A 24,893-nucleotide genomic window follows, 5' to 3' on the forward strand; every position below is an offset into this window, starting at 1 on the left:
CCTTGGACAGCATGACTGCAAGGGTAGAGGTGAGTAGTCGTAGTACCCAGGCTGACAGTGTGGCACCACAGTCAGAGGATACCAGACTTCCTGTGAAAGGGGAGCTGGGAAGGGTTACAAATAGAGAGTTGAGAAGGGCTCAGCTCTCAGAACCTACGTTAGAAGGTCTGAGGGAGGTAACTAGTGAGGCACCTGATTCTCAAGGGAAGGGGGAATCTGTATACTGGGACAAAGGGTTACTGTACAGAGAGTGGACCCCTGAGGGTGGGCTAGAAGGTGAGAGAATACAGTAGTTGGTAGTGCCCAGAGCCTACGATCTGACACTTCTAGCCATAGCCCATGATATCCACTTTTCAGGTTATATGGGCATAAAATGTACAAAGAGATGTATTATACAGAACCTTTATTGGCCTGGGATTTTCAGAGATGTAATAGGGTATTGCAGGACCTGTAAGCAATGCCAAAAGGCAGGCAAGGCAGGTGACTAGGTGAAAGTTGCTTTGATGCCTTTGCCTATGATTGAGGAGCCATTTCAGAGGGTAGCTATGGATATTGTGGGGCCTCTGAGTACCCCATGTTCTTCAGAGAAAAAGTATATCCTAGTGGTAGTAAATTATGCTACCAGATACCCTGAAGCAGTAGCTCTTTCCTCCATTGAGGCAGAAAAGGTGGCAAATGCTTTGTTAGAGATTTTCAGCAGGGTAGGTGTCCCAAAAAAAAAAATACCGGGTGACAGAGGTGCCAAATTCATATCAGACCTGCTGGCTTGTCTGCGGAATTACTGTGGTGTGAAGCACCTAAAGACCACCCCCTACCATCCCCAGACTAATGGTCTTGTTGAGAGGTTAAACTCTACACTCAAAACAATGCTACAGGCATTTGCAGACCAGTTCAAGAGGGACTGGGACAAATATTTTCCCCAGTTGTTATTTGCTTACAGAGAGGTTCCCCAGGAATCCACCGTTTTTTCACCCTTTGAGTTGCTGTATGGGCATAGGGTGAGGGGGCCTCTAGATTTGATTCGATATGAGTGGGAGGGTGAGTGTGAATCCCACAAGGAGTCTGCTGTGGCATATGTCCTAAACCTCAGGACAAGGCTCAGGGAACTCATGGGCTTGCCCCAGGAGTACCTGGCAGAAGCCCAACAGCAGAAAAAAGTCTGGCATGACAGGAATGCTCGAGCTAGAGAGTATGCTGTAGGGCAGCAGGTAATGGTTGTCATTCTTGTCAGAAACAACAAACTGCAGGCAGCTTGGGAGGGACCCTACAAGATGGTAAGGCAGGTCAGTGATTTTAACTACATGGTACAACTGCTAGGCAGTAGGCAGGGGCACAAATTGTACCATGTTAACATGATGAAACCTTACCATGATAGGGAGGCCCTCATGCTGAGTATTTGCAGCAAATGTCATGTGGGTATGGCAGAGGTCTCCTACCAGGTACATAGAGTGGGGAGTGGTAAGATCAGGCCAGAGCCTGCCAAAGTGGAAGCCATTCAGGCATGGCCTGCCCCTGTTACCAAAAAGCAGTTGAGGGCATTTTTAGGAGCAGCAGGGTACTACAGAAAGTTTATCCCCAATTATAGTACCATAGCTGCTCCCCTGACAGACCTGACAAGGAAAAACAGGCAGATAAGGTACTGTGGACCCCAGCATGTGAAGAGGCATTCCAGAAGCAAGGTATTCAGATATACGCTCAACCCTCTCAAGCAACGTTTCTCAGGGGTCACTTGAAAACCTAGCTTGAGTTTTCAGGGGGGAGGAATTGTGAGGCTGCCAGCCCTGCTAGCTGGAAGTTTGTAAATAATTCTATGTCATTCATGAATATTAATATGATTCGTATGCTTGTCTTACAAATGTAAGAGAACTATATGTTATGTGGATATTAAATTACTGGTGCAGAAGTGTGTATTGAACTGTATGTTATGTAGTGAGCTTCAAGAATGTAACCACAGTGTACCCTACTGGAAAAGAACAGAAATGTATATAAACTATATGCCTATGCAAATGTATGTTTTGATGGTAAAAGCCGGAACATACAGAGTTAACTTGCAAATCCTCAAGAAAATAAGTTGAAATTATTTACGATTGTGTTATCTCAGTTTCAGCTCAGCAAGATTACATGATATCTAGAGCTAAAGTTTTTCTATTGTCTTGAAACAGAAATAATTATTAGGTTTAAAATGTAAAGGTACTTAACTGTTTTATGACTTCCAGTTCTAGGAGGCAAACTTCAGAGAAATATGTATTTTTGACACAGAGGTACTAAATTCTAAGTTTCTGTTAGCCTGGGAACTGAAGGCAGGTGACAAAGAGTGATGTCTTCCCAAGCTACTCCAGCAGTAAAATGTGATATTAATTTAAGAACTCTCTCAGAGAAAAGTCTGTGCATTTTATATCTTGTCTTGGATCTGAAAACATCCATTCAGCACATCTCATCTGCATTTGCCTTGCTCTGTAAGTAAGTTATTTACAGCATAGTTTCTTTTATAGTTAGTTATGAATATAGTAAAGATTAGTTTAGATGTTTTTTGCATTTATTTGAGACTGTCCTGCAATTTTGTTTTAAAATATTTCATGTGATTCTGAACTCTGAAGTGACTGTGTCTGCTATTGAGGATTGTCTTGTTTTTTATTTATTATTAAATATATTTAAACCTTTTAATTGTGGCTGGTTTATTTATAGATATTTAAGTTCTTAAAGTACTTGCATATGTATTTGTATAGGCCACTCCAATAGCCTTAAAAGTCCTGGACACACTTACTGTTTGGATAATAGTAACATCATATAGTAGGATTGGTCACCCTTTGGGAAGGGCCATAAAGTAGCTGATAAGGGGTTCTGGTGGCATTGATAACTACATTATGATCTGAGAAGAAGGGAGCATAGCTAGTAAATCTGTGCCAGCCTTTCTCAGGTGTGAGTTTGTGTATAAATTAAATCTCAAAGTGTGTGTGTGTGTGTGTGTGTGTGTGTGTGTGTGTGTGTGTGTGTGTGTGTGTGTGTGTGTGTGTGTCAGCTACTTGTGCAGGGACATGAAGCACTGGTGGGACAGAGAGTGTGCTGGGAGGACTTGGCTTGGAACCCTGGCTAAGGACTCAACTGTATAGCTGTGCCAGTGGGGAGTCTTATTGGGCATCTGGAGAAAGAGGGAGAAACCAGCCCCAGACTCACTGTGATCTCCATGTGCTCTTAAGGGGAATTGTACTTTACTGTGTGTGTGTGTATTCTTGTCATCCTCCGAATGTGTATGTCTCTCACTGGTGCTAGTGTTGAGGCCAGTGCAGGGGCATCACACCAGGTTTCCTTTACTTTCTTCCCCAGTATGCCATATCCTTTTTTGCCTGGCATAAACCAGCTAGATGTAAACTATATGCTAGTAAATGGAGAAGATTTACCTTTTTGGCTCGCAACAAGAATTTGATCCTTCTTCAGTGCCCATTGATAAAATCCTAGAATTTTTAGCTTCTCTTTTTGGAACAGGTGCATCTCAATCTGCCATCAAAATTCAATTAGCAGCTATTTTTAATTTCCATAATGGTTTTAGAGAATCCTCCTTGGCTTCTCATAAACTTTGTATAGCATACTAAGAGGGAATACTCTTGTTAAAACCACAGTACAAAGATTCTACTCCTCCTCGAGATTTAAATGTAATACTACAGACCATTGTTCAACCTCCCTTTGAACCATCAGCTAAATGCGAGCTAATGTTTTTGTTCTGTAAGACTATATTCTTAGTGGCAATAACTTCTGCCAGAAGAATTTTGGACATACAAGCCTTGTCATGTAGACCTCCTTATCTGATTTTCCACAAAGATAGAGCTTCACTAAGAACCAATCCTTTTTACCTAAGGTTCTGTCAGAGTCAAATATTAACAAGACTATTCACTTACCAGCATTTTTTCCAAATGTCACTAACAAAGGTGAATACTGCTTACATTTACTACATGTTCACAGACAATTATGCTTCTGTCTACACAGAACTAAGAATATAAGAAAATTGAATCAATTATTTGTGTCCTTTTCATCTACAAGACTTGGCCAACCAGTGAGCATAGTAACACTAGCCAGATGGCTCAAAGAGTGTATTTCATTTATCTATAATAAGAAGAAAATCAGTTTACCTGGACCTTTAAGGCCACATTCTACAAGAGATGTTGCTACTTCAGCAGTTTTTCAACCTAGGGCTTCCATGGATATTATTTGTGCAGCAGCAACTTGGGCTTCTCCTCATACCTTTATTACTCGTTAAAAATTGTAGCTGATTAAAAACTGGATCTGGTCTCCTGTGGAAGAGCACTTTTGGTTCTATGGTGCTCAGGAATATCTTTCCTTGAGTTCTCCCAAGGTCCTAGGCAGCTGGGGACTCTGTCCCATTTGTCGAGGATAAAATTAAAATTGACAACTTCAGATAAAGCAGTTATGTACTCACCATAATGTTCCATCTGTGTTGTCCATTTTCATTTATCCTCGACTCCCCTTCCTCCTGCCCTCTGCCCTTCAAGGCTTTTGATGGAATGCATAATGACTCTTTTGCCACTAGTGTTACTTGTACTTGATTCCAGATGTGGATTCTATGAAAGCTGTTGGGTTGCTATATTCTTTTTATGTGTTTCTGCAAACTCAATCTGAGGTAATTGGGAGAGGAGCATTCTGGGTAAGGGTAAAGCTCGAGAGTTTTTGGCCAACATGAGCTGTAGTAATGGCCGAGTCAGTACTGATACTCAGAATCGGACCTATTTGTGGAGGATAAATGAAAATGCACAACACAGATGGAACGTTATGCTGAGTATATAACTTCTTTTTACATTTCTTATATACTTCTCTTTCTCTCTCTCTCCCTTATCTTCCGTTTTTTTTCACTCTATTATAATTTTCAGTGTATTCATTCCACATCTGATACTATTTCTTTCCATACTTCTATATCTATATTTCCCTATACCTTTCCTCTTCTGAACTGCTGCTGCTAATATTCTGTCATTGCATGACATTAGTATAACCTAAATTTCTGTGTCCTTCCATAGTCCTTAGCATTCTAATGCCTAAATATACGTAAATATGCTGATGAGTAAATTATCTGTTTTACTAGTTCACTAACATAATAGAATGGACTAATTACGTTATTATACATTCGGTTTATTTGTTAGTTCATTATTAATACAATTGAAGTATAGTTTTGCTGGAGCTCTTCTCCACATGCCTTCACTGAAAAATGGATGATGCCCAGTCGAACCTTTCTGGTAAACAAATGAAAACGAATAAATAAATAAATAAACTACAGTAGAAGCAAGCCAAACGATGCATTTGCTTCAAACTTGCACTGAGAATTATGTATTTGTTGTCCCAAACAAAGATTCTAGAAGCAAATGTATTTATTTAACTCTGCTGATATATTTTTTCAGTTCTAGTAGATATTTTACCACTATCTAGCATCTTATCATGAGGCTTAATAAATAACTCACCAAGAAAATGTAGTCAAACCTCCATGAGATCTGTATTTCAACTGAACTATCTGGAAGACTCTTGTATCCCTTGAAATACATATCACTATATCAAGCTCATTAGCATTAAGGATATTTATCTATACAGAACAAGAAGGAATGGTGAAGTGTCAGTGGTAAAGTTAAGGACACAAAATAATAAAAATGTCCAGTATTTTAATGTACCATACTGAGGAAATGTCTATCATTAAACAGACAGTAAGCTGTTGCTATTAAAACTAACTGTAACTAAATATTATATTTACTGAAACATGTATATACTCTCTTTCATGTAAATTGAATAACATAGCTGTACAATATAATGTTGCATACTGGGTAGGTATGCACGTTTTTATTTTATGTACAGTTCAGATTAAATAATATGTATTTTAAATCTAACACCATTGTTTTCTTTTGTAACTGTTTCGTCAGGGTTCCAGAGGCGAGTATGGTTGCACTTCAGCAAGAATGAAATAATTGTGTAGCTATTTATACTTAACAAAAAGGAGGACACAGACTCCAAACTCCATAGTACCAGACTTAAATTAGAAAGTATAAGCCTTTTCTTTATATTCCTGTCCTCCAAATATTTAAAGGATTCTAGACTGACTTTGTTTCTTATATTGTTTGCAAACAATTCTGAAATTGATAACACTTTGACTAAACCAAGATCTTCTTTTATTAGTAATAATACTCCTGTCTTAGCTTAACATTCTTTCCTTTCAGATTAAAATCATACTCCATTTTTACAGGCACAGAACTCTATCAAATATCCATCTTTTATTGCTTTATGTTTTAGAACCAGCTCTCCTGTCAGTCTTATCGACTGCAGTAAATATAACCTTGGTTGCCTTACTCTGTCATCATCAGCTCAGTGTTCCTAAGCCTCTTATTTATTTAGTTACAATTCTTTCACCTCTTTAAGTCTACTAATTTGCTCCCTTTAACTACTATACCATAGACTATATTTTGTTATTATCTCATTAATGTAACATACTGATAGATTCTTCTTTGCTGATGTTGCCAAAACTGGGCATTTGCATTTTCCAGTGATAAGGGGGCCGAGGACTCGGCCTACTCCAACCCACAACAGGGATTCTTGCTAACAGTAGGAAGGGTCTATGTGCCTCTGCTGGCTAGTGTGTACCCAACATAATGCCCAGAAGTCCTATGTCAGTAAATTACTGTCTGTCTATCTGGTGTACAGTTGCCCATCCTGGGTCACCTTTGATAGCTCTGTTGAGTGAAAACTGAACATAAAGCCAATCAACATGCCAACAAATAAATTAAGAATTATTACATTGAATATAGGTTCACTGGCAAGATGAAACTTGGAAGTGGATGACATGATGGTGAAGAAGAAACTGGACATCCTGTGTATCCGGCAAACAAAGTGGAGGGCAGTGCAGCAAAGACACTTGGCATGGGATACAGTCTACTACATAGGGGAGGATAGACTAGAAATGGTGAGGGAATTGTGGTGAGGCAGAGTCTTCTGAAGACAGTGAGAGATGTCATCAGAATTTGTGATAGACTCATGGCAATTGGACTTCAGCATAAAGACATGCCAGTATTCATAATTGCAGCTTATCCCCTACATCAGGGTTATGATGGCAAGGAAAAGTGGACATTCAAGCAGCAATTGCAGGATATGATAGATGAAGCAGGACAAAAATGAGTTGGTGTAAATAATAGAGGACTGAATGCTCATATCAGGATAGACAGAACAGGATATGATGGTTGCCTGTATCCACATAGGAAGGGCAGCAAAAATAAAGAAAGAGATGTCATTCTAGACTTCTGTCTGGCAACCGGCTTGATGGTAGCCAACACATGGCTTAGTAAGAGGGACAGTCACATGATGAAATACAAGAGTGGCCAACATGCAACTCAGGTAGACTTCCTTCTAGGAAGGAAAGGGCAATGGAGTTGAATTGTGGACTGCAAAACAATTAGCCCACACTGGAAATCCTTGGTGGCTTCAATCAGCAGAAAGCAATGGTGAGACAAGACTCTAAACTCAACAGTGAAGAGGCTAAAGACCTGGACGTTGACTGGCATGAAAGCCCAAGGGTTCAAGGAAGTACTGAAGCACCCCAGAAAGAAGAGGAAAAGGTGGAGTTGGGGAAGAAGCAATGTCACAAAGCAGCATGTGTGAAGACTATCGAGCAGGTATGTGACCAAGCCAGGCATGAAAAGAATGTAGATAAGAAATGCTGTTAGTGGAATGCAGACGTCCAAGAAGTTATTGAAAGAAAGGAGTGCAGCAAAAAGTGGGAAAGAGAAAATACAGCTCAGGCTAAGAAGGAGTACTGGTTGGTTACCAAAGAAACTGAGGCAGCAGTTACAGTAGAAAATAATAAGGCATCAGAGGCAGGGCTGTATCCTGCACAATTCAGCCTAGGCAGCTGGCTAAGGCCCAGTGCTTGATTGAAGTCTGGCCAAGAAACTAAAAAAAAATCTGATTACCCGCTCTGCTCAGCTGTGTCATAGACACTTCCTGGAGCTCCATTCAGGGGCAGTGAGAGAAGCATGCAGTCTTTTCATTGCGGCTAGAGAATCTAAATTACATGCACCACTCAGATGTGAGACAGAGACTGTGACAGAGACTTGCTGGAGTTTCAATCAGGGAAACTCAAGAATGGCATGGTCTTTTCACTGTGGGGAGAGAGATTATTGTAACATGGTCTAGGGAGTGATATTTCTATCAGAAAGAGAAGTAATAGTGTGTCTTACATTATTTTGTAGTGGACGTCAGAGTTTGCAGAGGGTACGTCTGTGTGTGTGCGTGTGTGTGTGTCTTCCTCTGTACTCCCCTTCTGGACCAAAACATTCTGCCGGAATGAACCTCTGAAGCAAGTTTGATTCTGATTTATTGTATATACCTATAAGGTGATTATGCTTGAAAAAAAATGAGCTTGAGTCTGCAAGTGAACCTTAGGCAACATTTTCAGGAAGAAATACATTTATTCAATAATGCCATCATTAGAGTTTTGTTTTCCTCAGATAGAAAATTAGTAGAAACATCTTTGCATTTGCTTCATATTTATGCCCTATCCTTTTTTGTCTATTTGTTAACCAAGTTGCAACCCAGGCGTACAGTCTGGTGAAGTGTCGTGCTCAGAGTCTACAGTGATTAGCTCATTAAGAACTTAGAGCTTTAATACACTGCACTGACTACAAGACATTCACTGACTTCTTCATTTTCTGATAAATTACTGAAGATTGCAGTCAGTCAGTAATGCCAGTGAGTAGACTTTCTTAGTTTTTGTTGTTCAGAAAATGCAGTTCAATGTAATTACAGTTGTCTGGCACATAAGGCTCCAAGTTGTTAACAAAATACTTACTGTAGTCAAATGTACAGGATTTGAATCCTTCCACTTCCATCTACTTATTTTGGACTTTGAATTAGTCAGTCAGACAGTGTTCCCGGTCATTCCTGAAAAGGAACACCTTGTATAGAGAGTCTAACCATGTTGATAAAAGATATTTAATTTTTTTTCCATTTTGGACACTTTTTCAGAATTTTTGAGAAAAGAATTTGTGAGGTATTTGTGTCGATTCTTTGTAAAATTTCTGGCATTTTGACAAATTGTGGGTTGCAGTCAAGAAACAATGGCAGGTATGTGAGTTTCAGAATTGATATCCTTCAGGAAATGCTTACTAATTCTAGTAACTTTCTAAGCATTTTAGAAAAACATTGAAACTCTGTTTCTGATTTTTTTGGATAATAAGTTGAGAGAGGGTGAAGGTGGGGGCTTGCAGTGGATTCCACTGCATGGTTTTAACAGCAATGAGCTGAGGTACATTTTTGGCCCATAACTTACAAATGTATTCATTCACTTGTTCTCAAACTGATATATGAGGTGTACAGTCATGCAAATGGTATAACTGATGGTGTGTTTATGTGCGGGTGTGGGTGTATAGGGGTGTGTGTGTGTATATGCATGTGCATGCATGTGCGTGAGTGTGTGTGTGTGTGTGTGTGTGTGTGTGTGTGTGTGTGTGTGTGTGTGTGTATGTATGTATGTGTTTGTGTGTGCATGTCTGTGCCTGTGTTTACGTGTGTGTGTGTGTGTGTGTGTGTGTGTGTGTGTGTGTGTGTGTGTGTGTGTGTGTGTGTGTGTGTGTGTGTGTGTGTGTGTGTGTGTGTGTGTGTGTGTGTGTGTGTGTGTGTCTGTGTGTGTGTATACTTGATTCCTGAAACTGAATAGGTATGCTATAAAGGAAGAAATCAATTGTAGTAAACAGGACTTTCATGATATGAATTGTTTTATTTGGGTGTGATCCTTGGTTTCCTTGTTTTGTTGAGTATTGACATTGTGTTTGTTATCTGGTTGTGAATAAACTGGACAGCATGAAGTATATCAGATTAATGTCAATATTTTAACTGTGAACGTCTTTTTAATTCAGCCCCTTTTTGTAGACATGAGAGTGTGAAATATACTGTGTGAACAGTCTGTCTGGTACTTAGTGCAGTCCCATGTATGGAATGGGTAAAGGGAGTGATGCCAATGTCGAGTACGATTATGTACCTTTAATGAGCTGCATCTGTAATACATGGTTTGATTCCCACATCCTTTGTTTGCCTGCTGTACAACTCTGACCAAGTCACTTCACCAGACAGTGCTCCTGGGCTCTTTCTCAAAATGGACATTTGCATGGGCTGTCCCAAACTGTTAGTAAATCTTCTTCTTTCGGCTGCTCCTGTTAGGTGTCGCCACAGCAGATCACCTGTTTCCATTTCTTCCTGTCCTCTGCATCTTGCTCTGTCACACCAACCACCTGCATGTCTTCACTCACTATCTTAGGCCTCCCCCTTTTCCTGTTACCTGGCAGCTTCATCCTTAGCATCTTTTTCCCAATATACTCTGCATCCCTCCTCAGCACATGTCCAAACCAACATAATCTTGCCTCTCTGGCTTTGTCTCCAAACCTTCCAACCTGGACTGACCCTCTAATATACTTATTCCTAATCCTGTCCATCACCCAGTGCAAATATTAACATCTTCAACTCTGCCACGTCAAGCTCTGACTCCTGCCTTTTTGTCAATGCCACTGTCTCCAACCCATATAACATAGCTGGTCTCACTACCCTCTTGTAGACGTTCCCTTTCACTCTTACTGGTACTCATCTGTCACAAATCAGTCCTGACACTCTTCTCCACCCACTCTATCCTGCCTGTACTCTCTTCTTCACCTCTCTTCCACACTCACCATTACTCTGAACTGTTGATCCCAAGTACTTAAACTCATCCACCTTCGCCACCTCTACTCCCTGCATCCTCACCATTCCTCTATCCTCCCTCTCATTCACACACATATATTCTGTCTTAGTCCTGCTAACCTTCATTCCTCTTCTCTCTACAGCATATCTCCACCTCTCCAAGGTCTCCTCCACCTGTTCCCTACTCTCACTACAGATCACAATGTCATCTGCAAACATCATAGTAAATGCAGTGCACATTTTTGTTTTGAATACCTTTACATAAGACACTAATTAATGCTTCACTATGTGTTATTTGACTGAGTCCCAGCACATCTTGTAGTTTAATGAGTTTCCAGATGTATTTTCAATTAATGTGAGTTTTAAGGGAAGTGGTTTACTGTTGCTCATGGTTAGCATGTTTTCAGTGAGACTGATGTTTTACTTAGCAAATGGCTGTCAGTGCTTTTGCTGTACAATTTGAAATAACAGTTTTAAATCAGATCCAGACCTCTGTGATCATTGCACCCATTAGTCTCACAAACGATCTCAGACATCAGTAATCTGGACATTGAACATTTCTTAACCATGGACCTTCATCAATTCAGCTTTGACAAAAGAAGGTGATGCCCCTTTAACCTCAATAATTTCTTTGAAAATGTAACCAAAGCAGTGGATAGTGGCTATGCAGTACATACTGCATATCTAGACCTGGCTAAGACCTTTGACATTATTCCACATGCAGGCATTATTGCAGACTTGTAAATCTGAATATAAATCCTTACATTGTGCGATAGATAGCTAACTGGTTGTTTGACAGAACCCATGTAGTTAGAGTAGTAGGTGCTAAAAATATTAGCGGTGTACCACAGGGCTCAGTTTTGTGCCTTCTCCAATTTGACATTCATTTCTCAAACCTTCAGGTCAGCACGTCTGGCCTGTGGTTAATTAACTTTGGAGACAACTGCAAACAGCGTGTTACTATTCATTCTTCAACTGACTCACAGTTGCAACAACATGTATAATACGATCTTAACAAATGGTGATAGGACAAAGATCTCAAATTAAATGTAAAAAAAAAACATAGCATAGTTCATTTTGGTAAACAAAATAGTTTCATTTACCATATATATATATATATATATATATATATAATGCACCCTTCAAATCAAACACGGTTGTACTGGATTTAGGAACTCTTGTTAATAATTCCTTATCAATTGACCATCTTGTTTCCACTTGGAAAGCCTTTTATCTGGTTTATCTAATTTCCACAGGCATCCCAACTAGATTCAAAGAATTCTTAATTCTCTTTTACTCATACCTTATCAGACCCATTACTGACTATAATGCAACTTCTGGCATGTATTTGTCTAAATGTATCACACAGCTCAAGAGACCTCAGAGATCCATAACTGAAAATACCAGTGGCTTCAAAAATCTTAGTTATCAGAACAGACTGTCAACCCTTTCTCTGTACTCACTCTCTTACAGACGCTTCCATGGAAGTTTGTGCCTAGCCTTTCAAGCCATGAAAGATCCAATCCTATTTAACCTTCTACTCCTTCACAGAACTAATGGTACCTCAAATACTTGGTTGAAGAAACAAAACCTTCATCAGCAGATAAATAAGACACATTGGCATGATAAATTTATACCCTAAAGTATTCCTCTGTCCCGGAACAAATTTCCACTACATGTTAAGCAGAGTAGCATCCTTGTCACCTTCAAGGTAAACCTAGGTAATTGGATGGGCAGCCTCAAATTCTCCCCTGGGCCATCTTGTCTTGCCCTCCTTGAGGCTAGATGTTAACTTTTGAATATTGTTTTGGCTAACCTTGTAATGATCTGCACACTGATTGCCTAGTACTTACCTATGAACCTAAGTAAAAAAAAAAATAGTATGCACATTGACAGGTCTGAACAGTGTGTATGGTAGTTGGATAGAGACAGCCAAGTAATGGGATGGAGGTATGACCACTGGGAGGGGGACATTATTCTGCCTAGGACCCCATTTGCTAATGATCCATTTCTGATTAGAAGAATTTTATCAGCTTCTGGAAAAAGACTCAGCAGGTGCCATAAAGCAACTCTAAGCTGTAAGACAGAAACAGAAAGAAAAAGAAGACAGTCCTCAAACACAGTTCATAAGGGTTGCTAGCAGCAACTTGCTTAACAGGCCACATGACATCAAATGCAGATGGAAGGAGTATTTTGAGCAGATTATCAATAAAGAAAATCCCACAGAAGCTATATTGCCCCAGATGCAGCTTATGATAAAAAAGAAAGAACCCACTCTAGAAGAAGCAAGGGCAAATTAAGGAAAATTAAGTCAGGTCATACCTCTCAACCTGGAAATATCAAAAATCTGGAAAAGGCCCATGAAAAATAGGTACAAATCTGTACGCTGATTAACATGTAATTTGCATACATAATTACATAACCCCACCCACTCCAATGGAGTTGTGGGATACCAACTTTCGAACACAAACTGAACAGACAACCAAAATATGGCACCAGAGTCCACCTGCAGCCATTCCAATATCCCATTACCTGGCAATGTCGCCCCATTTACCATAAGCACTAATGTGTGCATGCATACTGCTTTACTTCTACAATGATTATTTGGATTTTATTTTTACATTTTGCAGCACATCAATGCACAAACACTAACAGACATCTGATAAAGCAATACTGTCTCACGATGAAAACAGACTTGGCATTAATACTTCTCTACCCTTGAAACTCACATTCATAGAAACAACATTAAAACCCGTACCACATCCAAAGAAAATGCATCTGGCCAGTGGTGGATAAAGATTACCTTTGGGCTGTTTTCAAATCATTGGCTCCTTGCACACAAAGCAAGAAACATACATGTTGCATTCTTTCCTTTGATGCACCCACTTTCCTGACTTTATTAAGTTATAGTCCTTGTATAATACAGCACACTTGATAGACAGAGCACATTTTAAATTTATTGTTTGAATGAACATTTTTACCATAGGCTGTACTGTAGGTAATGAAAGAAAATGCATGAACCAATAATTATAAAACTGCCTAATTCAGAACATTTCCATCATAAAAGACATTTCTAATTTGTAAACAGTTTTTTTGCTCCTTCTGGAAAACATATAATAAAAACATTCAACTATTAAAAACAGGAAAAGCATATTGGAATGAAACCCCAAATGTAATCTCTAGACCAAGGTATTTCTAGCAGTGCTTTTTCAATTACTGAATGCATGAAGCAGCCAGGCTACGATTGCTTTCATAGCTTCTTTCTTGCCTGCCTCTGTTCTTTAAATGACTTTGTGTATATTTATGCAAGCCCTACCAACTTCCGTGACAGTTAATTAGCAGCATTTCTCTTCAAAGCATATATGTTAGCATTACAACCTGTCCCACTTTGCGAGGGACAGTCCCTCTTTGCGCAGTTGTGTCCTGCAAAACAATTGTAAAAATGGTAAATGTCCTGAGATTTTAGGACAAAATTATTTCCTATATTTTAAGTAATAGTTGCATAAAACAGTTATTATGTATCTGAAACACCTAAATGTTATAATAAACAGAATAAGCAACTAAAATGCTACAAGAATAAGCTTTTATTTAGGCAAAAAAAGTGAAGTTTTGTCCTTTGTACTAGTCGTGGGCATGTTTCGGCCTGCAAAATCGGACGTTTGTACCAAAAATGTCCCACTTTGGGCATTTGAAAAGGTGGCAACCCTAGTTGTGTATGAGTCCTAAAAGGAACTAACAGAACAGATCAAATGTTTCAGTAAGCTAGCTGCATGTTACGTACATCCAGCTGAAGCTGGAATTGAGTCCAGTAATCCCACTAGGATGCTACATTACTCAGATAATTTATATAATGTCCGGGTCCTCCTGAATCCTCCCCAAACGTAAGTATGTGGACTCAAGAAATCAGATCCTTTATAACAGTACAATAACTAATATGCACTTATTGCAGCATAACAACTAGAATATGTTTAACCTGGTAATACTGTTCTGTGTGGCTTTCAATGTCCTTTATTCTCATTGAAGCTTTTTTATTCCACAGACCAAAGCCACTTAAACGTCTCAGACAAAAATTGCCCCTAGTAATCTATAAACATATTGAAGCTCTATAACTTGACAATTGATGGATTTTAAATCATGTGTATCAAACTGAACAAGCAAGCAAAGAAAAAGGCAGAGCCAGGTCTCAGTAACATAAAGTGAAGTAATAAATTGCGCTCATACCTGTAACCTGACAATAAGTGAATACCCAGCCCCACACACACACACACACACACACACACACACACACACACACACACACACACACACACACACACACACACACACACACACACACACCCACACACACACACACACAACAACTTACCTACTATTGTAAGAGAGAGAGAGGGAGAGAGAGTGTGTGATAGAGAGAGAGAGAGAGAGTGTGTGAGACAGAGAGAGAGAGAGAGAGAGAGAGAGTGAGATGGAGAGAGAAGATTAGTTAACTCCAGTAAGGGTCTCAATCAGAAAACTCTAAATATTCCAAACAGTGACAATGAACCACCCTCAACTACCAAGAGTGGTGCAAGGTAAAACAAAGAATAACCTATCTCAGACAAAAAGGAACTAGTGGTACTGTAGAAGTTATACAAGCTTAAATTGGGTTGCACTGCTAGTTGCATAGGGGAGCACCCATCTCGACTATGAAGCTGAAGTGGTTGGGGATATCTCTGCATCTGTTTTTTTTGTTTATTTTGATAGCCTTGTGGCAGACAGGAATAAACTTTACAAAAAACAAACTGTAAACAATATGTCAAGGGGATTTATTAGACAGCAGTTACATTACTAGCTTCTTGCAGCAAGATTTCTAGGCAAAGAGAGATATAGGGGTGTATAAAAGCCTAAATTAGTATATGCCTTAACATTTGCTGTTAACACTTAAAATTTAGAAATGGCATTAACTGGTGTGTATACCTCTAAAATGACTCACCAGGAGGACATTTCTACACTCATCAAGAACCAAAGGCAAATCCTCCAGCAAAAGGCTTATATTACAGTTCAATATAGCTTCAAGTGTAGTTGTGACCAGGCCCAGGTTTGTGCCATTTACATGAACCCCTGCCCTGGTGGCTTTTTGAGCAATGAAGGAATGCCTCAAAGTAACTCTCTCCTTGCCAACTGTAGGAAAACCACAACACTAAAGAGAGCACAGCCCCAAATGGTTCTAGTACACTGTTAAATAAAATTAAGAATTCAATACACAGGAGGTTCAGATTCAAAAGTTTACTAGTGTACACCAGGAGGCAAAAAACGTACAAGTACAGAATTTTGTCTAACATGAAACAGGAAGCACACAAGTTTATATAGGTTTAACATTCAAGCTGTTCCCACCTTACTGACGTGATATGTCACAGGGCATCTACATCACTTTAGCTTACAGTCCTCTATTCATAAAAACTGCTGATGCTGTATATTTTAAAAAAGTTTTCCTCTGGTAACAATACGGCTTTGCTATCCACCTGGTCAGACATAATGTCTTTCTGTAAAGTTACTTCTTCAAGGTTTCATATCAGTTCGAATACAATAGCAGATTCAGTCTTTTAATACACGTCTTTGTTCACTGTTACACTTTCCCACCAGCTGCATGCTATCTCAGTAACACATATACAAGGCCAAATCATCCCAGCAGGAAAGAGCAGAAGATTTCATTATTTCACATATCTAATTTCCTGACCCAGCAGATAATCATTTGTGAAAAGCATAAACATTAAAACTTGCTAAGCTAGCATCTGCCAGGGTTGAAGGTCAGCTTGCTTCAAGCCACACTGCAGTTTCAAAACTACTTACATCTAAACATGAATTAATCCTTTCTGTTATATGATTAATAGAATAAAATGCATTATATACTACTTTGCTTTTAAACTAGCATTTCTCATATATTCAAATACACATTTTTCTAACAATTTACCCCCTATTAATACTTTTTATTCTATTTTGATGTATGCATAGTGTCATTTCATCTTCCAACTTCTTCCACTTAGGATTTTCAGCTAGGTGAGTCATTCAATCTATACTTCAGAAAAAATGACATCTGAGATCAATTTTTCAAACTCAATATCTTGATACAAAGTTTCAGTAACAGATACATCAATAAAATCTTTGATTAATCTTTTCATGCAGGGAATTCCACAGCAAACACATGCTCCTATTAGGAGTATACCCACACAAATGGCAATCAGAATATTCATAAGGATGGAACCCCACCCCGCAAATAGATTCTGGAAAAAGTCCATCAGTGGGTTTGGGCCTGGTTCAGTCATGGCTGATACTTGCTGAATTACCTCTAGGTGATTATTAATTTCATGCCTGTTGTCTGGTATGTACACACAGCATTCTTCTTTGATAAGCGCGCACGTACCACCTCTCACCGCTAGGGTGAAGTCAAGAGCCATTCAATTTTGTAGCACAACAGTTCTCATTGCATTCAGTTCATCAGTCACCAGTTCTAGGGCAGAAAAAGTTGCATTACTCATTACTTCGAGAAGTTTCGACAACTTCCTCAGCTCCCAGATCGATTTGACTGCTCCATAGGCTGGGAATATTCCTGCCCAAGATATAACACTGTCACTCAAGTCCATATGAGTCAATTTGCTTTTGTCTTTCACGGTATTATGGTCTTTCCAGTCAGCTTCGATCTTTCCAACTGGATTCACAGGTTTTTCAATTGGACCTTCGGGTTTTCGGGCTGCTTCTCTCACGTTTCGTATCTTATCCAAAGGTAATTCTGCAGTATGTCTTATTGCCGGAACCAAATAACCCAAAAAACAACTACTGGACCAATTCTCAGGTAACCATTTATATGCCTTTTTCCCACAAATAAAATAACAGTTTTCTACTTTAGTACTAATACGCATTAGCCCTGCATGAAACATTTTCTGATCTATAACTGACAATTGTTTAAACAAAACAGGATTCTTGCGAATGTCATTCATGGTTATTTTCAATGAGTTCAAATATGAGTCATAATTAGTATTGCAAAAAGTATTGCCATTACTATTCTTAATATAACACCGATAAATTATGGTTATATTACAATTGCTCCAGCCCACCTGGAGAGTATCATTTTTGTAAAAACATACAATTGCTTTTTGTGTAACAGGTAAAAATAAAGCTATTTTGTCCTGTGATCTCACAGTTCCTGTATCAAAGAGTAAATTCTCCCAAGTCTCATTTATCCCCAAAGGGACAGTGGACATTATCAGTCCTCCATATGCTGTTGGTATAGCTGTACAAACCCAGCAATTTGAAATGTTCATAGTCTCTGCATATACACACTTCATGGCTAGGTATGTGTTAAAATTTGGATGCCAGTCTATAGACGTTTCGTCACGCCTTCCCACTTTCACTTGTGTGGTTGTGTGTAGGATAAACCACAACAAGAGGAAAATTGTCACAATTACAGTCAATAAATGTATACTCAACAAAATGATTATGCAACATCTCTGGGGTTGATCTAAATTTCTATTCACTTTGTTTTTGGCCATCTTGGTCTGGTTGTGTATCAGTCACAAAGTTTTTATCAAGTTGAAAGTTCTTTACCGGTTTGCAGTGTGTCAAATGAACCCAGGACGTCCTCTCGGCCACTCTAACTGCAGTAGGCATTGCCAACAGAACCTGGTACGGTCCTTCCCACTTTGGACTCGCCCAATTCTTCCTCTTCGTCACTTTCAGCCACACCCACGTCCCAGGGGCCAAGACTGCTTCTACCGGTCTGGTCTGTTCCTTATCTGAAAAAGAGTTAAACTGCAAAACAGATTTATTTGTTAACAGTTTCCTCATATAACTAGCTAATGAACTGTCAGCCTCTTGCTCTGCAGGCATGAGAGCTTTCCACTGAGGCACATAATATGCTCTCCCAAAAATAATTTCAAAGGGAGTCAAACCCTTCACGTTTGGAACTGTTCTCATACTCAGCAGTGCTAAAGGCAGACAGTGTATCCAATTCTTTTGGGTCTCCTCAACTAACTTCCTTAGTTTATTCTTAAGGGTCCCATTCTACCTTTCCACCAGTCCTGCTGACTGTGGGTGGTAGGCACAATGGTTCTTTAAGGAGATACCAAAAAATCTCCCAAGTTGCTGAATTGTCTGATTCACGAAATGTGTGCCATTGTCACTATAAATCCTTTCCGGAATGCCAAATCTAGGGATTACTTCTTTTATCAGGGCTTTCGCCACTGTTGCTGCATCTGGGTTTTTGGTTGGAAAAGCTTCTACCCATTTGGAAAACATATCTACAATAACTAAACAGTATTTCTTTCCATCACACTTACTCAATTCTATAAAATCCATACAAATAGTATGGAACGGATATGGTGGTATAGGAAAACTTCCTTGCTTAGTTTTAAATGCCCCTTGTGCATGGTGCTTGTTACAAGTATGACAAGCTGCACAAAATTTTTTTGTGTGGTTTGTGTATCCAGATGTTTGGAATATTCAGTTTACTAACTGTACCATCCCCCCTGTTGAGACATGGCATTGCCCATGGCTCAACAAAGCTGCATATCTAAATAAATTAGACGGCAATATCGGTTTTCTCTCTTTGGAAATGTACAGTCCATCCTCAAGAATTGCACCTCGTTTTTCCCATTTTTGCTTTTCTGCTTTTGTAGTAAGCGTCTGCATTGTTTTTAACATGTCTAAATCTAAAAATCTCAGAGGGTTGTAATTCCTCATTCAAAAGTAAAGTTTCTGAGTCTGAGGCTGCTTGCTTTGCAGCTGCATCAGCTCGTGCATTGCCTTTCGAAATCTTATCCTGTTGTTTTGTATGAGCTACACATTTACAGATAGCTACTTTGGTAGGTAACTGAATAGATTCTAATACTTCCAAAATAAATTGTGCATGATTAATTGGTTTTCCACTAGATGTTATCATTCTTCTATTTTTCCATTGTTGCGCAAATACATGTACTGTAGAAAAAGCATACTGACTATCAGTATATATGTTTACACACTTGTTTTTTGCTAAAGTACATGCCTGCGTCAAAGCTATCAATTCTGCTGCTTGTGCAGATAAGTTATGTGGTAAGGATTGGGCTTCTAGAATTTCAGCGTCTGTAACTACTGCATACCCCACCAGATTCTTTCCTGTAGGACCACTTCTGCATGAGCCATCCACGTAATATGTCACCTTGGCATTATCCAAGGGCATATCTGTGAGATCTTGTCTAGGTAAAGCTAACTGTTCAATTTCCTGCAGGCAGCTGTGTGGTGTGCCATCTGCAGGAGTTGGAAGTAATGTTGATGGATTTAATGTAGTACATCGTTCAATTGTCATATGAAGTTGGCTCATCAGTATAGTCATACATGAAAGATGTCTAGCAGGAGAAAGGTATGCCACTTTTTCTTGCAGTAAAATTATTGCAACTGCATGAGGCACTCTCAATGTGAGAGAGTGGAATAACACCACTGAGGCTGAAGCCTGTACTGCCATTGCAGCTGCAACTACTGCTTGTACACAGTGAGGCAAAGATCGTGCCACTGGGTCTAACTGCGATGAATAGTAGGCTATGGGGCATTGCTTGTCCCCATGTTGTTACGTCAATACTGACGTCATATATCCTTGCTTGCAATCTACGGTCTGAAAGAACCGTTTGTGATAATTTGGAAGTCCTAAAACTAATGAAGAAGCTATCAACTGCTTCAACCTGCAGAAAGCCATTTCTGCTTCAGGTGTCCATTGTAAAATATCTTGTGCTGCCATTGGTGTCTTATATATCAAGTCAGTCAGTGGAGCAGGTTCCAAAGCATAATTTGGTATCCAGCTCCGACAGAAATTAGTTGTACCCAAGAAAGACATCATTTCCTTCTTGGTTGCTGGTTTGGGTGCTTGCAAAATTGCTGTTTTTCTCTCCTCGTCTAATATTCTACCTTCATTGGATATTACATATCCTATCTAACTTGTTTTTTCCAAAGTTGTAACTTACTTTTGTTTACTTTGTGTCCTTGTGTTGCTAAAAATTTCAATAACGCTACAGTATCCTCCCTGCATTGTTGCTGGGTGGGGGCTGCTAGCAAGATGTCATCCACATAAAGTAGAATTTGACTACCTCCTGGTGGGGTAAACCCTGCCAGGTTGCTAGCCATTTCTTGTGCAAATATTGTTGGGCTCTCACAATATCCCTGTGGTAGTCGAGTATATGTATACCTTTTACCTGAAATGTAAATGCAAACCAATATTGACTATCAGGATGTATAGGTATTGAAAAGAAAGCATTGCTGATATCTACCACAGAGAAATACTTCTGTTGCGGTTTTAAATCATTTAACAAAGTATGTGGGTCTGGCACCGTAGGTGCTCTAGGTATTACTGCATTATTCACAGCTTGTAAATCTTGAACCATCTGCCATTCCCCATTCGCTTTCTTAACAGGAAATAGGGGTGTATTACATGGTGAATCAAGAGATTCTACCAGCACTCATTCTTTGAGTAATGCTGCTATTATAGGCTTAATTCCTATTTCTGCATCCTTTCTCAAAGGGTATTGTCTTTTCTGTGGTCTAAATTCTGAGTTTGGGGTAATTGTAACTGGTCCTGCTGTTCGAATAAGTCCTACATCTGACTTGCCTGTTGACCAAAGAGTTGTCGGAATTTCACATAAGGCCTTTTCTTCTTCTTCTTCTAATAAAAATGCTAATCAGCTGTCCTCGCTAGATTGCAAGTGTACAGCTGGATGTGTCTGTGTCAACCAATTCAGTTTCTGTTTCTGTATCCCTTGTTCTGATAGTTCTAAATCAGTCTGTTTCTCCCATCTTGTTACTTTTTCTCCTAAGTCTGCCCACTTAACACCTTTGTTCTTTGTCAAGCTGACATGTGGCAACCGATTTGATCTATACTATACAATGCAAGGAATTCTTGAGGTAATGAACAGCTAACTACACTGTTCCCCTCAGTATTCCAGTACAAAGTACGCAATACTAGTCTAGTTGCACGATTTCTGAACAATTCTTGCTCATACTCTCTGTCAGGTCCTGGTGTAGTACAGTAGTATAGTGTACAGTGTAACAAATGCTGTCGATCAGTGTCGAGGGAGGGGGCTTTACTGATGGCTACGTTCATCAGTTCCTCGGTTACTGCCCCTGGACCAGTCGTGACTAGGTCCTGGCTGTACCAGTAAAAAGTTTCACCCTCCAATCGCACTACAAAGGTATCCATTTGTCTCTGTACCTCCATACCTTGTACAGTTGGAACTACTGCTATGCCAAATATCTGCATAAGGTCCCTGCCCAATAGGTTTACTGGACACTTTGCAGAAACAACAATTTTACTTCTCTGGGTCATACCTGAAACAGGGTCAGTTATTGCTATATCATGGGAAAGTGGTTCCCTGTATAGCTGTCTGTTTGCGGCTTTTACTAGTATATAATCAGGTGATTCGGAATGTTCTGGTAACTTGGACGGGTGTATCAAAGACCGTGACGCTCCTGAGTCACACAGGAATTTGACTTCCCTCCACCAGAAGTGTAACTTCCGGTTTCATATCTGCTACGTAGAGCTGTAAGCTCAATAATGCTAAGTCCAAAATTTCACTTTCTTCATCCTCCATATCTACTTGCACTCCCTCTATTCCTTCTATCACATTTACATTCATTTTTTGTTTATTAACTTTTCCTGATGATTTCTGACTTTTGCATGATGTATCTTCGCTATCATATAGTCAGTCCTCATCTCCCTTATCTTCTGAAATTACCTTTTTGTTTTGCTTACAATCCCTTGCTAGATGTCCTTTTTTCCCGCACTTGAAGCATTCGCCTCTCTTTTTCCTCTCTTCAAAATCTTCTGATCGTTTGTCAGACTGTGTTTCCCTGAGCATTCTTCTTGCCCTTTTTACCTGATTGTAACATAAACACTTCAGCTCCGGTTTCAGCAGTGAAGACTTGTGCCTTCTTTTTCTTTTTACTATTAAAATGTCTTTCAGCATGTCTAGCGTATTCAAGTAAGGCTTGTAGCCTCCCTGTTCGATGGTCTATCATATGCTTTGTAATGAAGCTACTAAAAGGTGCAATGCAACCTTTCAAAAATGCATTTTTCAATTGTTGTTAATACGGGGAATCATTCGTTTGGCTTTCAGGAACCGTCATACCGCTATGATTATTAAAACATTCTAATAATCTAGCATAGTATCCATCTACTGTCTCATTTTCCTGTTGTATGCATTGATTAATGCAAGTCCAGTCTGCTCTAGGTTTCCGTTTCTCAGAGATTCGGTCTGTAAGACCTTTCACTCTGTTGTCTAACTCTGCGTCACTATGTGGGAGTGGTTTAAGCTCTGCATTATGAGGATTCCAGTTTCCACAAATCATGTGCCAATCTGGACCTATAATTTGTCTTACTACTTTTTCTACTTCTTCCCCATTCAAGTGGTAACTCAACCTCATGCCTTGTAAATCTTCTAAAAATTTCGTAAAATTAACTTTCGAATGGGGGATTCCCTCAGTAGCTTTCCAGATATCCTCTGGTGTCCATGGCCTATATACTAAGAGTGTTGGGTCCTGCCCTTCCTGTCCTGCCTGAGGATTTGGAACTTCTATAAGTGGGCATATTTCTTCCTCACTCTCATCCTGTAGGTTTCTCTCTATTTGATATGATTCTGTGTCCCTATGTATTTTACGTGTTCGGGACCTAGTTTCAATAGGATCTCTAACAAACGGATGTGGTCTTGCTGAAACTTCAGGATAACGCGGAGGCGGACCAGCCTGTCCACTCGCTTCATATCCTGAAAAGGGTAAGGGAGGGGGCAAGGGATTTGGAGGAGGAGCTGTTGCTATTACCAAGTTATTATCTTCTTTGTCTAAAAAATAATGTTTTTGAATTTTTAAGCTTCTATTCTCTATGATTTGCTTCCTCAATCCACCTGTGTGCCTGAGGAATGCCTAATTGGCATTGCTTTTTTGCCTGACCTCCTGCATCAGATTTAAGTTGCTTAAGGAGTTTAACTAGTGAAGTTTTATCTAGTTTACCATCAAATTCATATTTGTTAACTCATTTCGTATAATACCTAACGTTATCAGAACGTTGTAATTGCATGTATTTTGCGTCTTCGGTTAGGGGCGGATCTCACGATGTTTTAGTGCACTGATTTCCCATGGCAAAGAAAATGTTATGTAACCCTTTTTATCACGTTTTATCAAGTTCTCAGTTCCTTTTCACAGTTTATCTAGAATAACTGCCTACCTTATTCTGTTACCCTGATCTATGACCAAATATACAGTACTTCCTTTTGTCCCTGATCTGCAAAACAAATATACTGTAACCTAGTCCCTGATCTAAAACAGAAAAAAGGCAAATTCTTCCTACCTGAGCCTCCGGTATTGAACCGTCCAATAACCGCTCTTTGGCCACAGATCAGAAAGTGGCCAGCCTCTTTAAATGACAATTCAGTCGGAGGTCTTTTCACCCAAGAAGAACCATTTCGGTAACGTCTCCTGCGCAGTATTCGACCACCGGTAGACTCTGATCTGCAGCTGTCCGAGGGAATTCCGGTCTGAAGGACCAAACTGTTAAATAAAATTAAGAATTCAATACACAGGAGGTTCAGATTCAAAAGTTTACTAGTGTACACCAGGAGGCAAAAAACGTACAAGTACAGAATTTTGTCTAACATGAAACAGGAAGCACACAAGTTTATATAGGTTTAACATTCAAGCTGTGCCCACCTTACTGATGTGATATGTCACAGGGCATCTACATCACTTTAGCTTACAGTCCTCTATTCATAAAAACTGTTGATGCTGTATATTTTAAAAAAGTTTTCCTCTGGTAACAATACGGCCTTGCTATCCACCTGGTCAGACATAATGTCTTTCTGTAAAGTTACTTCTTCAAGGTTTCATATCAGTTCGAATACAATAGCAGATTCAGTCTTTTAATACACGTCTTTGTTCACTGTTACACTTTCCCACCAGCTGCATGCTATCTCAGTAACACATATACAAGGCCAAATCATCCCAGCAAGAAAGAGCAGAAGATTTCATTATTTCACATATCTAATTTCCTGACCCAGCAGATAATCATTTGTGAAAAGCATAAACATTAAAACTTGCTAAGCTAGCATCTGCCAGGGTTGAAGGTCAGCTTGCTTCAAGCCACACTGCAGTTTCAAAATTACTTACATTTAAACATGAATTAATCATTTCTGTTTATGATT

Source organism: Protopterus annectens, chromosome 6.part0 (genome assembly GCF_019279795.1).
Source record: "Protopterus annectens isolate FY-2018-M chromosome 6.part0, PAN1.0, whole genome shotgun sequence".
In the NCBI taxonomy this organism is placed as follows: Eukaryota; Metazoa; Chordata; order Ceratodontiformes; family Protopteridae; genus Protopterus; species Protopterus annectens.